Source organism: Lolium perenne, chromosome 2 (genome assembly GCF_019359855.2).
Source record: "Lolium perenne isolate Kyuss_39 chromosome 2, Kyuss_2.0, whole genome shotgun sequence".
Taxonomy (NCBI): domain Eukaryota; kingdom Viridiplantae; phylum Streptophyta; class Magnoliopsida; order Poales; family Poaceae; genus Lolium; species Lolium perenne.
Genome location: NC_067245.2, coordinates 74,373,029 through 74,390,325, shown reverse-complemented (window position 1 = coordinate 74,390,325; position 17,297 = coordinate 74,373,029).

The window sequence follows — 17,297 nt, the reverse complement described above, 5'->3', positions numbered from 1 at the left end:
AGTTTCGGGATGCTCATGTTCCGGACAGCGTGGTGGAGCTGAAGAAGAGGGAGTTTGAAGAACTGAGATAGAATACTGCACCAATCATGCAGTATGTTCGGGATTTCAATAGGTTATCCAGGTATGCACCTGAGGATGTAGATACAGAGGAGAAGCGGAAGAAGCGGTTCATGAAAGGCATGAATCCATACATGAAGATGCAACTGAGGTTGGCACGGACTGCCGAATTCCAGGAACTGATCGACTCGGCAATCACTTTCGAGGATGATTACCGGCAAGTCCAGGAGGACAGAAGGAAGAGGGCTCGTATAGAGCCAAGGAAGTACCCAATCAGTAAACCAATACCTGATCGGAGTTTCAAACCCCGATACCGACCTACTACTGGTAATCAATACAACCGGGGAGGTCAGAGTCAGAACCCAATTAACCAGATCATCTGCAACAATTGTGGCCTAAAGGGTCATTTGCAGAAGGATTGTCAGAAACCCAGAATCATCTGCTATGGTTGTGGGAAGGAAGGACACATCAAGCCGGAGTGTCCAAACAAGTCATCCTGGAGCGGACAGAGCTCTGGGGGACGAGGTGGAAACAACAACAGCAACCGCAACAACAACAACAACAACAACAACAACCGCAACTACAACAACAACAACAACAATAAGAGGGGAAAGCCTTATGGAAAGCTGAATTGCACATCTTTGGAACAAGCGGAAGAGTTGGATCAAACAGTCTTAGGTACGCTAAGCATTCTTACTCATCCTGGCAAAGTATTATTTGATACTGGAGCAACCACATCATTTCTTGCATTGGAATTTGTGGAAAAATTCGGGCTTAGATGTTCTAAGTTAGAAACCCCTATAACTGTTCTATCCGCGGGGGGAACGATCTTAGTAACCCACGTGAAAGAAGCACAAGTCCTAACCATATGTGACTGTGTGTATTTCGCGGACCTATTCATCATACCCATGAAAGACATATCAGTCATCCTAGGGATGGATTGGTTAACAGAAAATGGAGCGGTGATTAACTGTGGAGACAAAACAGTATCACTTCGTAACTCCATCGGTGGTCGAATAGTGTTCCAAGGAGATAAGTACAGTGAGTTGGAGATCGGATTGGAACTAAATAGCCTAAAGGAAGTAAGAATTGAGGATATTCCTGTAGTGAGGGAGTTTAAGGATGTATTTCCTAAGGAACTACCGGGTATGCCACCCGATAGAGAGATAGAATTCACAATCGATCTGATTCCAGGCACAACACCAATAGCACAACCACCATATAAGATGGGGCCAAAGGAGTTAGTGGAACTGAAAGCTTAGATTGATGAGTTAGAACAGAAGGGATTCATTCAAGAAAGTGTGTCACCATGGGGTACACCAGTTATTTTTGTGGATAAAAGAGATGGAGGAAAGAGGATGTGTGGAGATTACAGAAATCTGAACAATGTAACTATCAAGAACAAGTATCCTTTACCTGGAATTCAAGATCTTTTTGATCAAGTTCAAGGAGCAGGAGTCTTCTCAAAGATAGATTTAAGGTCAGGATACCATCAAATCAAGATCAAGAAGGAAGATGTACCAAAAACAGCGTTTGTATCAAGATATGGACACCATGAATACTTGGTTGTACCATTTGGACTAACAAATGCACCAGCCATTTTCATGAATTTGATGAACAAGATATTCATGAAGTACTTGGACAAGTTTGTGATAGTGTTCATAGATGATATTCTAATCTATTCCAAAGATAAAGAGGAACATGCCAAGCATTTGAAGATAGTTTTGCAGACTTTGAGGGAACATCAGCTATATGCGAAGTTCAGCAAGTGCAAATTTTGGTTAGATAGTGTTGAATTTCTTGGACATGTCATAACCAAAGAAGGCATAGCGGTGAATATAAGCAAGGTTCAGTCCGTATTGGAATGGAAATCACCTAAAAATGCTAAGGAAATACGAGGATTCCTTGGTATGGCTGGCTACTATCGGAGATTCATAGAGGGATTTTCGAAGATTGCAGGACCAATGACCAAGTTACTCAAGAAAAATACTCCATTTGTGTGGACTGATGAGTGTGAAGCCAGTTTCCAAACACTCAAAGATAAGTTAACCACAGCACCGGTGTTAGCAGTTCCTGAACCTAGAAAGGATTATACGGTGTATTGTGATGCTTCCAAGAATGGACTTGGATGTGTTCTTATGCAAGATCGGAAGGTAATAGCTTATGGATCAAGGCAGTTAAAACCACATGAACATAACTACCCAGTACATGATCTAGAGTTAGCAGCAGTTGTGTATGCTTTGAAGAGTTGGAGACAATTTCTATATGGATCCAAGTGTGAGTTATACACTGATCACAAAAGTTTGAAATATTTCTTCACTCAGAAGGAATTAAACATGAGGCAGAAGAGATGGTTAGAGTTGATTAAGGATTACGACCTTAAGATCAACTATACACCAGGCAAGGCTAATGTAGTAGCAGATGCCCTAAGTAGGAAGAGTACGGAGAATCAACCTACGGAATGGGAGATTCCAAAGGAACTTCGGAAAGAGTTAGAAGATGCTCAGATTCTGTTTATTCAAGGTGATGCCAAAGGAAGTATAGCAACTATGAGGATTATGGATGAGATGTATTCAGACTTGAAATATGAGATTATCCGAAAGCAAGCGGATGATTTGTTCATCCAAGAGGAAATTAAGAGGATTGGCGAAGGAAGACCATCGGAATTCCATCTAGGGGATTTTGATTCATTATACTTCCAGAAAAGGATCTGTGTACCAGATGATCCAGAAGTGAAGTCAATCATATTAAAGGAAGCACATGAAACCCCTTATTCAATACATCCGGGAAGTACTAAGATGTATATGGATTTGAAGGAGATGTTCTGGTGGAACAACATGAAAAGAGAAATAGCACAATATGTCTCAGAATGTCATACATGTCAACGAGTAAAGGCAGAGCATCAGAGTCCTGCGGGATTACTCAAACCACTAGAGATACCGGAATGGAAATGGGATGAAATAGGAATGGATTTTGTTACGGGTTTACCAATGACTAGTAAGAGGAAGGATATGATATGGGTAATAGTGGACAGACTTACCAAGAGTGCTCATTTCATAGCCGTAAACACAAAAGATACTGCAGAAAAACTTGTGGATATTTATGTGAAGGAAATTGTGAGTAAGCATGGAGTACCAAAGAAGATAGTCTCAGATAGAGGTTCGATTTTCACATCAGCATTCTGGAAACAACTACAAGAATCTTTGGGATCCAAGTTGGATTTCAGTACAGCATACCATCCACAAACCGGAGGACAAACCGAAAGAACCAATCAGATACTTGAGGACATGCTTAGAGCTTGTGCTCTAAACTTTGGAGGCTCATGGGAGGACCATTTACATTTAGCAGAGTTCTCATATAACAATAGTTATCAGAGTAGCATTCGGATGGCACCGTACGAAGCATTGTACGGAAGGAAGTGTAGATCGCCAATTTGTTGGTTTGAAACCGGTGAAAACAAGGAGTTTACACCGGACTACATCAAGGAGAGACAAGACGTCATCGAGGTGATCCGGGATAGACTCAAAATAGCTCAGAGTCGTCAGAAAAATTACGCAGACTTAAAGAGAAGAGATTGGGAACCGAAAGAGGGAGACATGGTTTATCTGAAGGTTAGCCCAATGAAAGGACTTAAGAGGTTCGGAGTGAAAGGAAAGTTAAGCCCTCGATATATCGGACCATTTAAGATAATCAGTCAGAATCGAGGAACAGCTTTTGAGTTGGAATTACCGGCACAACTAAGTCAAGTTCATAATGTATTTCATGTATCACAACTCAGAAAGTGTTTGAAGGCACCGGATGATCCCATCACATATGAAGAAATTGAATTGCAATCTGACCTAACTTATGTGGAAAGACCGGAAAAGATTTTAGAAGTACAGTGGAAGAAGTTAAGGAACAGGGCAATCAAATACTGTAAAGTGCAATGGCAACATCATCCTGAGCGAGAAGCCACTTGGGAGACAGAAGAAGAACTCAGGAAGTCTTACCCCGAGATGTTCAGGTACCAATCTTAACTTCGGGACGAAGTTTCTGTTAAGGGGGAGAGGCTGTAATAACCCAGAACATAGGAACAACGAAGGGTAGATTTAGAAATGGGATGTGCATTTCATTGCAAAACGGGGGAAATTTTCGCGCCTTATTGCAACTAAACCTAAGAGGGATCGAGGTTCTCTCTCATTTTTGCATTTAGGGTTAGGCAATGTGAGTTAGGGAAATTTTGACATGATCTCTTTTGTATCTTGTTGATTTGGGGAATTGATTTCATTTGACAAGTGTTAATACATTTAACAATAAGCATTGAACAATATAAAAATAGAATTCATAATTTAAAACACAACTTATGTATTCAAACAACTTTGAATTTCAAAGTGAATAGTAAATACAATATTTATTCCAGAATATAAATATTACATAAAGCAAAAGTTCATAAACAAAAACTTGGGCTTTATTGATATCACAACACAGATTACAAAGTCTTTACAATATTCTTGATACAAGAATGGATGAATAATAAACAGAAATAAATAAAGATTACAATATTGCTCCTAAACTAAAAACCTAGACTAAATGACTTGAAGTATATCTTCTGGTCATATTCATCTTCAAAACCTGCAAAACAAAGAACAAATCCTAGCCAGAATACAAATGTAATCATATTCAGTTTGGACAGTTAGTAATAACACAAGATTCAGTTTGGACATTGCAAAGGTAAACTGTCACAAAGACACTTGTGCTTGTCCAAAACCAAGGACAAGACAAGATAAGGGCAGCAAGAGACCAAACCTGAGCACACACCAGGGGCTCAAGTTTCAGCATATGAGAGCACACAGCTCAAGTGTGCTGGGCAGCAACAGCAAGGCCATGCATCAGCTTAGTCACCAAGCAAGCCAGGCTTGTGTGTCAATGCAAGGATAGAAGCAGGGTTCATATAAAAGGGATACAAACCCTAGAAATCATAACCAGTCGACCAGATAAGATTCACTAGGTAAGGGTGAAGCAAGAACAAGCTCAGTTCATCCAGTTCTTGAGCAAGAACAGAACCAAACCACACAACCACTTAAGCCACCAGAAAATCATGGTGACCTGAGAAGATCATCCAAGATCTGGAGGTGAAGGGCTGTGACATAAACCAAGTCTGCAGCAACAAAACATTTCTTTCTAGGAGCTGGAACAAGGTATACCTAGTTCCTGGAGAAGATCCAATGGATCTAATCCATCATATGCATGAACATAGTCATGGGGTTGAGCAGATGCTCAACAGGGTGAATCATCACTTGGTTTTCACCAAGGATCACTGCTAGTCTAAAAAGCCACCAAAATAGAAACCATCCCGATACAGATCTTGTGCACAGAAGCAAGATCTGATGCACAGATAGCACCAGTAGATGTATTGCAAGAAATAGCAGCTAGTATAGACTACACAGAAAATCCTAGGCACATAACCATCAGTAAAACCCTAGATTTCATCACAGGCAAGCATATTGGCATTCATAGTTAGTATGATTCCCAAATATGCAAGCAAAGTTGAGTAGCCCACAAGATCCAACCAATTAGGTGAGCAACCAGTCAGTAGCAAGGCTACTGAGGTCACATCACACTTAGCACCAATTAAAAGAAAGCCAAATAGATCACATCACTATCCAGAAATGGATTCAGACTCTAATTGCTTGTAAAAGAATCATGAACAGCAAATTCATATACAAGCAAGTCATTTAAATCATCACTGCATAAGCAGTTCATCATAATTTAAGTAATACAAGCATGAATTTATCACAGATCCATGCTAAGCATGACAGTAGCATACTGTTAAGCAACACAGTTTAATCCATAGCCACTAGAGCAAGTCTAGATAGCTAAAAATAAGCAACAGCACAAGTAAGCAACAGCACAGTGATGCTTGAGCATCAGCATCACCAGATAATTGAATCATTTAGCCACAGTATTAACCAGTAAGCTATCACTGACAATCAATTGATCAAATGGATCAATTATAACAAGCCAAGCTACACAGGGAGGTTAGCCAACAAGCAAGGGATGATCCAATGGATCATTGGCTTGCAGAGGTAGTACTGAAGCATATCACAGGCACCACTGGCACACACACAGGTGTCACAGATGCAACACAAGTACACCTAGACAAGCAAGCATGATAGTCCAGTAAGCATAAGCAAGTCATAACCAATCATAGCATGGCATAGTTAGCTCTTGAGCAAGCACAGTAGAGCATGGCAAGTGTAGAGCATGCTAGGAGCAGCAGAGATGTAAGCACAGCATGAACAGCAAGCATAGCAGCATGTGCCAGTACCAGTAAATGGTAATTGGGCCATAAACTTGCAATTAACAGAAGCACAGGCAAGTTGCGTAGGAATAGCATGGCTCTGTGTGATCACAGGATCACCAGAGAGCAGCAGAGCATGAGGAGGAAGAAGAACAGTAACGAGGGGAGGCGCACAGAAGAGAAGAGGGATGCACACTTACTTGCGCCTGGAAGCAGAGGCTAGGGCATGGCGAGGCAGTGCTCGCGCGGCCCTAACAGCTGCAAGTCCAGGGTAGGCGCCGACGTTACGCCGGCGAACCCAGACACGAACCAGCACCACCGTAGCAGCACCTGAGGCGACGGCACGAGTACTGCAAGAAGCACCCGCGCCAGGTCAACCCCAGACACGTACCCATCGTCGGCGAGTACGAGATCTTGCCGGAGTTCGTCGAGGCGATTCTCCACGAGATCCAGATCGGAGGCGATTCGCCAGGAGAGGACGAGAAGGGAAAAACTGCGCGGACAGATCAATAGATCTGCTCGCGGCGGTTCAAGATCGGTAGGTGGCTATGGCGGAGGAGCACGGTGATGGCCGGAGCAGGGCGGCGGCCATGGCGGCGACGCCATCGCCACGGGAGTCGCCAGAGTTTAGGGTTAGGTCGAGTGAGTGAGAGGGCCGAGTAAGAGTGCGTGAGGTGGGCCGCTTCGGCGCCACCGAACCCAAAAGGGGACCAGCCTTATTGGGCCATCCCTGGGTTTAAGTTATTGGGCTGGGCCCAAAATAGGTCCAGGGGGGTATTTTGGTCTTTTTACATTTAATATAAGACCAAAACTTTACCAAATTTTAATAAATCATCAACAACTCTAAAAATCCAATAAAAATTGGATTTATGAATGAAAAATAAATCTTAACAAGAATAAAATATGAAATGGAATTTATGAAACAAATTCAAAATTATGAATTTTCAGAATTTAAATAATAACTTGGAATTGTAAATTATTATTTCCTTGTATTTAAAATTCAAGGAAAAATCTCAAATAAGTTCAAATACTTATTTTTAAACATTTCAAAATGAAATTCTATTATTCCAAGTCATTTCTTTTGAAAAAGGGTATTTTTTTTCCAGAAAAATACTCTACTCCTTTTTATTCCAAAAACTATAGAGGTAACTCTATAATTTCAAATTATTTTTGAAATGACTAAGGAAATCATCAAGTAAAATAATTTTACTTTGAATTATTGTACTTTGTGTGAATTACAATGATTAACACTTTTAAATCAATTGTAAATTACTGTCAAAGACATAAATCTTAAATACAACCCTAAATTGTAATAACTCATTGGGGTAAAGGGCTTCAACATAAAATAATCCATCCATGATTGCATTTCTGGATTTTATAACATTGTCCTTACCGGACAATGATGCTTCTTACAGAACCCGAGGTCCAAGTTCCATCAACTGCATTGAACTGCACTATCTCGCAGTCCACAGGCAAGTTCACCCTTGCTCATGTCAACTTGATTATTTTCTACTACTTTAATGCAAAGCTATATACTTATCATTCCTGCATCGCAAATGAAATGTTATTTTCCAACTATGAATATGACTATGTGGCTGGCAATGGAACCATGGTATGTGTTGATATGGTGGAGGTTCCATTGCAATGGGTTATATCACCCTAGGATTAAATTACCAATGCCGTCCAGTGATTCTAGCGCCGTACAAACCGCGTTGACCATCAGATCTATAATGGCTCTGGAAAAGCCAGCTGTATCTTTTCCCTTCTTCACGCCAACGGATTGGTAGAGCCGGCGGGGTGTTGGAGGCACTGCCGTAGGTTGGGATGGCCTTTAAATCCCCATCCATTAGTGATGATGGCTCTACGATCTATGAAGGATTGTCCAAAGTACACCATGAGTAAAGCCGTATTATCGGGGGAAGTCTACTGGAGGTGTGCGGGTGGACAAAAGGGTGGGTTTGCAGTCGCGGAGAAGGCGGTGTGGGCTTGGATCTTTATACCTGGCCTCACACCAAAGGAAGTGTGAACGGGGGCAAGTCCCTGCGGATGGCAAAAAGGGTGAGATCTCTTGTGGGAAAAGTAACGCACCTCTGCAGAGTGTATCAAATTGTGGCTGTCACTCCTTGTTCCGGGAAGGGAACTGCGACAGCGGGGAAAGGAACTCCACGAAGTTCTGGTCAACCTGTGAAGACTGACGGGCATAGTTTTCATAATAAAAGCAACCTTTTGAAGAAATGTTTTCAAAACATGCATTGACCTGTGATTTCCTGATCAATGGTCGTAGCTAGTGCATCAAACACCTTTTTACTCTTTTAGAACTTGCTGAGTACCTCTGTACTCACTTTCTTTCGACACCCTTGCTAGACTGTGATCCGGAAGTGGAGGCTATCAACGATGGAGCACCAGAAGGAAGCTATGAGCTGGTCTACGAAGAACCTGATCTTACCGGCGGAGTGGAAGGCGTAGACTATGGGATAGTCTACAGACCAGATGACACGGAGGTGGAGGAGTAGTGACATACCCTAGCATCATAGAGCCGAGCAACGTAGAACTTACCTAAATAAGTTGTTGAGCTCTTTTATCTATAGTATGAGATGTAATTGTAGTTTAGTAGTATCTTAGGGTGTTCTCATAGGACCTGTGAGAATACCAACTTGTTAAGGCAATGTTTGTAATAAAGTATGGAGTGTTATGACCTGCAATGTTTCTGTTGTACCACTCTGAGGGATATGGCAAGTTGTGAAGAAGTCCCTTCGCAAAGATCATATCAACGACTTGTATACTACAACATGCAGTGGTATGCTGGGTCACCGCAATAAAACCATGTTTCCCTCTCTCATAATAACTTTCAGTAGCATCATGAATAAAATTAACAATATAACTATCACATAAAACATTCTTATCATGAGCCACATGCATAAAATAATTATTACTCTCCACATAAGCATAGTCATTCTTATTAATTGCCGTGGGAGCAAATTCAACAAAATAGCTATCATTATTATTCTCATCACCATAATCATCAAATATAGGAGCCATATTGTAATCATAATTAATTTTCTCCCCAATAGTAGGTGGACTGAAAATATCATATCCATCATTGTAATCATCATATATTGGAGGTATAGTATCATCATAGAAAATTTTCTCCTCTAAAGCCGGGGAACTAAAAAGATCATTTTCATAAAAACTAGCTTCCCCAAGGTAAGACTTTTCATAGCGTTAGCAATAATGGTGTTCAAAGAATTCATACTAATAACATTGCTATTAGCATGCAAATAAAGTTCCATAGGTTTTAAAAATTTCTCTTCAAATACCTCATGTCCTAACTCAAGATAAATACTATAAAGCTCTCTAATTTTTGTTGTTGTTTTCCATTAAGCCTAACTAGTGAAAATAAAAACAAGAAGCAGAAAGGTATAATTGCAAAATCTAAAGGAAATAACTTCGAGCACTCACACACCAGCAACAGTACTAGAAGATAGCTTGTTGTTGGAGATATGCCCAAGAGGCAATAATAAAAGTGTTTATTGTTATATCTTAGTGTTCATGATAAATGTTTACATCCCAGGCTATAATTGTATTAACAAGAAACATTAATACTTGTGTGTTTTGTAAACAAAAAGGAGTCCCTAGTAAGACTCTTATTAAACTAGCTTGTTGATTAATAGATGATCATGGTTTCCTGATCATGAACATAGGATGTTATTAATAACAAGATCATCTCATTAGGTGAATGATGTGATGGACATATACCCATAGTAAGCGTAGCATATGATCAAGTCATTTAGTTCTTTGTGCTTCAAGCTTTAATATGCATAGTAACTTAATCCTTTGACCATGAGATCATGTTAATCACCTACACCGGATGGATGCTTTGATGACACCAAACACTACTGCGTAAATGGGTTGTTATAAAGGTGGCATTAAGTGTTCAGAAAGTATAGGGTTGAGGCACTTGTATCAATAGTGGGATTTGTCCATCCTAATGATGGATAGATATACTCTGGGCCCTCTCGGTGGAATGATATCTAATTAGCTTGCAAGCATGTGACTGGTTCACAAGGGATATCATATCACGGTAAGAGTAAAGAGTACTTATCGGTAATGAGGTTGAACTAGGTATGGAGATACCGACAATCAAACTTCGAATAAGTAAAATATCGCGAGACAAAGGGAATTGTTATTTTATGTGAATGGTTCTTTCGATCACGAATTCATCGTTGAATATGTGGGAGATATTATGGATCTCCAGGTCCCGCTATTAGTTATTGATCGGAGAGGAGTCTCGAACATGTCCGCATAGTTCTCAAACCGTAGGGTGACACACTTAAGGTTTGATGTCGTTTTAAGTAGATATGGAATATGGAATGGAGTTGAATATTGTTCGGAGTCTCGGATGGGATCCAGGACATCCCGAGGAGTTCCGGAATGGTCCGGAGAATAATATTCATATATAGGAAGTCACTTTCCAAGTTTGGAAATGATCCGGTGCATTTATGGAAGGCGCTAGAATGTTCTAGAACCTTCCGGAAGAAATCACCATGGAAGGTGGAGTCCCGGATGGACTCCACCAACCCTAGCCGACCGACCAAAGGGGAAGGGGGAGTCCATGGTGGACTCCACCACCATGGACGGCCATAGGGGAAGGAAAGGGAGCAATCCCACTTCCCCTAAGTTTCACCCATATGGAAGGTTTTGAGTTGGACTCTTATTCGAATTTTGGGAAACCCTAGGGGGTTCCACCTATATAGAGAGAGGGCGAGGGAGAGGGCTGACCACCTCTTGAGCCGCACCACCAAAGGACACCCAAGGCCGGCGTCCAAGTGCCCCCTCTCCCAAACCCTAGCCACTCCCCTCCTCTATCCTCTCCCACGGTGCTTACGGCGAAGCGCTGCCGGAGATCTCCACCCCCACCATCACCACGCTGTTGTGATTGCGGGATTCCGAGGAGGATCTACTACATATGCTGCCCGCTAGAACGGGGAGAATGACGTCGTCATCAACACCGTACGTGTGACCGAGTGCGGAGGTGCTGCCCGATTGTGGCACCGTCAAGATCTTCTACGCGCTTTTGAAAGCGACAAGTGATCGACTACATCCACCACGAGATTTATCTCATTAACGCTTAGCGATCTTCGAGGGTATGTTGATCTTCACCTCGTTGCTACCATCTACTAGATTAGATCTTTGCTTGTTATTCGTTCTTGCGGTAGGAAATTTTTTGTGTTCTATGCTAAGAATTCCTACAGTGGTATCAGAGCCGTGTGTATGCATAGATTGGTTGCACGAGTAGAACACAATGGTTTTATGGGCGTTGATGCTTTTGTTGTCTTTTGTTATGTGTACTTTGCATCTTGTGGTATGGTGGGATGAAACGGCCCGGGCTAACTTTACATGACCGCGTTCATGAGACTTGCTCCACGCTCGACATGCAACTTGTATTGCATAAGTGGCTTTACGGGTGTCTGTCTCTCTCACCATAGTGTTAAGATTCAATTTACTATTTCAATTGACAACACTAGTATCAGCGTTGTGGTTCATGTTCGTAGGTAGATTGGATCTTACACGAAAACCCAAAACCACATAAAATATGCAAAACAAAATTAGAGGCGTCTAACTTGTTTTTGCAGGGTTTGGTGATGTGATATGGCCATGATGTGATGATGAATATGTATGAGATGATCATTATTGTATTGTGGCAACCGGCAGGAGCCTTATGGTTTTCTTTATATTTCATGTTGTAGTATTATTACAAAGTAGTTGTATAGTTGCTGCACGTGGTGAACAACCATGAAGACGGTGCCATTGACCTTGACGCTACGCCGACGATGATGGAGATCATGCTCATTGATGATGGAGATCATGTCCGTGCTTTGGAGATGAAGATCAAAGGCGCAAACACTAAAGGGTCATATCATATCACATTATGAATTGCATGTGATGTTAATCCTTTTATGCATCTTATATTGCTTAGATCGCGACGGTAGCATTATAAGAAGATCCCTCTCAATAAAAATCAAGATAATAAAGTGTTCTTCCTTAGGTAGCACCGTTGCTAAGACTCGTTGTTTCGAAGCATCACGTGATGATCGGGTGTGATATACTCAACGTGTGCATACAACGGGTACAAGCCAGATTTGCACATGCGGAAACTAGGGTTTGACTTGACGAGCCTAGCATGTACAGACATGGCCTCGGAACACGGAAGACTGAAAGGTTAAGCATGAATCATATAGATGATATGATGAACATGTTGATGTTCGCCATTGAAACTACATCATCTCACGTGATGATCGGGCTTGGTGTAGTGGATTTAGTTCGTGTAATCACTAAGACAATGCGATGGATATTGTTTTGAGTGGAAGTTCACCTAGTTAATTTAAGAATTAATAGTAAACTCAATTTATCCTGAACATAGTCTAAATTGTATTTGAATTAAATTTTGTAGAACTGGCATCCATTTTCTTCTTTACGCTAGGCTTGTAATTGAGATAGAAATATTGTTAAATTTGACAAGTAACTTTACAGACAGTTACCATATTGTTAAAGAATCAAGAAATGATTAAGTCCTAAAGCAAACTTTTGGTAATCCTCAAATTGCTGATTCGAAAAGCAATGGTTTTAATTAGTATCTAAAATTATCTTGTCTCCGTGAAACTTGATGTTCAAATCCGTTTGAAAAGTAAGGAGCTGAAAAGTTTGTTTTCAGAAATAAGCAAGGTGTGAGATATATGTGATATCTAAAACCTTATTACAAGATAATAGAATATAATTTAGTGAGACTACATAAACTCATAAGTTTTATGGGAATGTACGTACGAAGGTTGAAGACGCTAGGCGTCTCGATCCTCCAACTAGTTGGGCACTAACATTATTTGTATATACATGTAAGCCATAGTAGCTTCATCATGAAGTTGTCATGATTTGATGGATAAAATTATGAGTGAAATTGCTCATCACATAAAAAGGTTACTAATAGTGAAATCCGAAACACTTGTCATGTGATGATCAACTTAAAAGTGCGAACCTCAATGTTATTGGTATCTGACCAACAAGCCTAGAAGTTATTAATGTTGAAGTGTTTTCTGAAATATGAGGAAAGTCGAAAGAGAAACTACAACAAGGATTTTGGCATAAAGAAAGAAAATACTAGAAAGTCTAGCTCAGGTGTATATAGATGATATACATGTTATGAATGTATTCTTTGATTGGTCACACAATGAAGTTCTTGGGTATTTGTACCATATTGGTTGGTATGAGATGTCATACAACACAACGCAATAAGAGAATACAATGGACTAAAGTGACTAATAAGGAATGTGGTAATAATGCACGTCTGGAACAAAATAAAGTGTTATTATGTTCTCCGTTGGCATTCTACCTAGCCCTTCAGATTTATAAATAAAGAACTTAATAATTATTATTTTGCTCTGGTCAAATGAAAACAATGAGTTGTTCAAATTATGACCTTACTCCATGGACGATGGATAAGTTATTATAAATCTTAATGGTGAAACACATGCATAACACTGACGCTAAAATGACATAAGGCAAATGATTCGAATTCCACTTATAAGTGGAACCGTCATTTAGGTTATGTTAGAAAGGAACACATGAAGAAACTCCATGCAAATGGATTTTTGGAGTCATTTGATTTTGAATCGTTTGGCACTTGCAAAACTTTTCTAAAGAAAATGACTGAAATACCGTTCATAGGCCAAGAGTTGAACGGGCAACTGACATAGTGGAAACATACATGATGATGTATGTGATTCATTGGGCATAGTTGTGTGCGGAAGATTCTTCTACTTCATGAAAACTTCCAACAATGAATTGGGTATATATATATGTATATATTTATTCGATGAGGAATAAGTTTGAAATATTTGAATAGATTCAAATAAATTTCAGCATGAAATGGAAATCATCGTAATAGAAAATTCAAATATCTATGATTGGATCATGGTGGAAATATTTGAATTACGAGTTTTAGCGAACATCTAAGAGAGTTACGAAATTGTTCCACAACTCACGTTTCTCGGAACACCATATTTATGATGGAGTATTCGAGAGACGTATCTAAACTTTGTTGGATTGACGATGATATAAAATAAAATGATGCCATTATATTTTGTGGATTATGTTTTAGAGACTACCGCTTTTACACTAAATAGAGCGCCATCGTAATCCGTTGAAATGACACCATATAAGTTATGGCATGGGTATAAACCCTAATAGTACTTTCTTAAATTTTGGTACGCATACCATAAGTAAATGAGTTTACAACCAAAATCGTATGAATATCTTTGTTGGTTATCCTAGAGAACAAATAGGGAATTCTTTCCACTATGAAGTCAAAGACAAAAGTGTTTGTCGATGTTTCTTGCTTATTTCCAAGAAATTGTTTCTAGCGAAGTATTTGAGTGGGAGGACAATGAAACTTGATAAGGTTGATGAACCTGAGCATGATGATCAGAGTAGCACAGCATCGGAAATGGTTCCAGAAGAAGCCCCGACGATTATGGCTCCCATGTCTACTAAGTGTCATAGTCATGGAGATCGAAGTACCTATTGAAACTTGTAGGTATGGTTTACTTTGTGATCAAATAAATGATTTGTGGACAAAGGATTGATTTTGAACAATGATAAATCAACTACATACAAAGAAGCTATGATGGGCCCTGACTCTGTTAAAATGGCTAAGAGCCATGAAATCCAAGATAGTATCCATAATCAAGCTTGGAGCTTGGTAAACCTTTTGAAGGAATAAATACTTTTTGAAAGTAAATAGATTTATAAAATTAATAGACTTGGATATAATATCCTTAAACAAGCTCGACTTGTCGAAAGCTTGTTTACGACAAAGTTTAAAGAGTTGACTGCTATAAGATTAGATCTTTCGCAGTGATGCTTGTAGTCTATACAAATTGTTCTAGTAATCGCTACATATTTATTTTATGAGATATGTTAGTAGGTTGGCAGAAATACATTCCTTATCAGAAGTGTGTATTAAAGGTGTATACAAGATACAACTGAGAGTTTTGCTAGTCCGTAGAATGCTAGAAAGGTATACAAACTTCACTAGATGAAGTGAGTATCATGGAGTTGGAATCTTCACTAGATGAAATAATCAAAGAGTTATGATTTCATCAGAAACGATGAAGAAGCTTGCATTTGCAAGAAATTAAGTGGGAGTGCTGAGACATATTTATAATACTTTATGTAGATGACATATCGTTGATTATAAATAATGTAATCATGTACTTGATATGATTAGAAGGTTTCACTGAAAATCAACTTCAATGAAAGGATATGGATTAAAAACATATTTAGCGTCAAGATCTATGAAGATATATTGAAACAAATAAGTTTAAGTCAAAGTACATAGAATGAATATTGAAGTAAGTTCAATATGAAAACGTTAAGAAGGTGTTCTTTTCCATGTGGAGGTTTAAACAAGACTTGAGTGTATTTGACACTCAATGAGTAAAAACACATGAGTGATTTTAGATCACGAATAATATGTAGACAATCAGATGTCCTATGCTCTAAGGTGTTACGAGCATATATCAGAACGATTCATATGATGATCATTGGACAACAGTAAGAATATTCCTGAGTGCTTTGTCAGAGCCGATGATATAAATATATATAGTTTTATATGGGGTAATGACAAACAAATCATTTTAAGGTGTTACACCGATATTAGTTTGGTCAAATATATAATAAATTTCAATCTCAATTAGGCTAAATGTGTTCATTAAAAGGTAGCCACAATTTGCTAGAAAGAGTCTATGCTCTAAATATTGTGACAGATTCTACAAACGAAGGCAGAGTATCTCATTGTTTTGACAATGACCAAGGGTGTTTGAGTCGAAGAGTTCTTTGAGAACTTGGTGTAGTTCCGGTAGTGTCAGAACTATGAACTATATTGTATGTGACAATATTGGTAACACATTTCAGACCGAGGAATTAAGGTTCCACCAGAAGACCGAACATATATAATTAATGCCGAGTCATTTGAAAACTAAGTAATGCGTAGAGACACAAATGAACTACAAAATACATACGTTTTTGAGTATGTCAGATTTTTTCACTGAAACCTCTCCCATAAGAAAACATGATAAGCACCAGAAGGCCAAGGTGTTATATCTTTACAAATGTAAACTAGATTATTGACTCTAGTGCAAGTGGGAGACTGTTGGAGATATGCCCAAGAGGCAATAATAAAAGTGTTTATTGTTATATATTAGTGTTCATGATAAATGTTTACATCCCATGCTATAATTGTATTAACCGGAAACATTAATACTTGTGTGTTTTGTGAACATAAAGGAGTCCCTAGTAAGCCTCTTGTTAAACTAGCTTGTTGATTAATAGATGATCATGGTTTCCTGATCATGAACATTGGATGTTATTAATAAAAAAAACATATCATTAGGTGAATGATGTGATGGACATACACCCATAGTAAGTGTAGCATATGATCAAGTCATTTAGTTCTTTGTTCTTCAAGCTTTAATATGCATAGTAACTTAATCCTTTGACCATGAGATCATGTTAATCACCTACACCGGATGGATGCTTTGATGACACCAAACACTACTACGTAAATGGGTTGTTATAAAGGTGGCATTAAGTGTTCGGAAAGTATAGGGTTGAGGCACTTGTATCAATAGTGGGATTTGTCCATCCTAATGACGGATAGATATACTCTGGGCCCTCTCGGTGGAATGATATCTAATTAGCTTGCAAGCATGTGAATGGTTCACAAGGGATATCATATCACGGTACGAGTAAAGAGTACTTATCGGTAACGAGGTTGAACTAGGTATGGAGATACCGACGATCAAACTTCGGATAAGTAAAATATCGCGAGACAAAGGGAATTGTTATTTTATGTGAATGGTTCTTTCGATCACGAAGTCATCGTTGAATATGTGGGAGCTATTATGGA